Below are 812 nucleotides of genomic sequence, written 5' to 3' on the forward strand. Positions count from 1 at the left end.
CTTTTCTGGCCCGGTAAGCCCAGAGTTTTTGGGGTCCAAGGTAGGGGTTCCCCGCACTGGGTTCCCCACAGCAAATGGTTTGGGGTTGGGGGGGGGGAAATGTAAAGAATAAATCCAAAAAAGGCCTGTGATTGTATAGTATGATCATTTCCAAGTTTCACCACAAAGGAGTTGACTGCAGAAAATACTGCTGATCAAGGATGTTAAAACCCTTCCTGGCATTAAAACCCTTTCCCAAAGAAAAATATCCAGAATTTTTCCCTTTAAGGGTAAAAAGTACAAAATTTATATCTATTCACAAATGGGCCTTTATTTAAAAGGGGAACACTTTTTCATTGTCTACTGAAATATTATAAAGACACAGGAAAAAAAAAAAACACTTATTCATATTTTATTTCAACCTTTTAAAATATTATTATTAGATCTGTTATAATGTATGGCTAAATTTTTGTACGTAAAAAGAGCACAATTTTTTGTCCGTTTATGAGTAAATAGAAATTTTTTATGCATACGGGGATTGGCAAGAGGATAGGTGGGTTTAAAATTATAAAAGTGCTGTTTAAAATTCCTTTTAATCTCTACCTTTTTATATAAACACATTCTGTTCATTTTCTAAAAAAATATTATTTAAGAGGACTATCTTCAAAATGACAATATTTCATCTTCAACATCCTACATTCCTAGCAATACATTACTTGATTCAAGAATTCATAGTAATTGGACTATAATTACTTCTACATCCAAATGGCCACAAACTGATAAAAAAATTTACATCAAAAATAATAAATGCAATGCAGCGGCTAATCAGTCTA

This window comes from Penaeus monodon, chromosome 19 (genome assembly GCF_015228065.2).
Source record: "Penaeus monodon isolate SGIC_2016 chromosome 19, NSTDA_Pmon_1, whole genome shotgun sequence".
Classification (NCBI taxonomy): Eukaryota; Metazoa; Arthropoda; class Malacostraca; order Decapoda; family Penaeidae; genus Penaeus; species Penaeus monodon.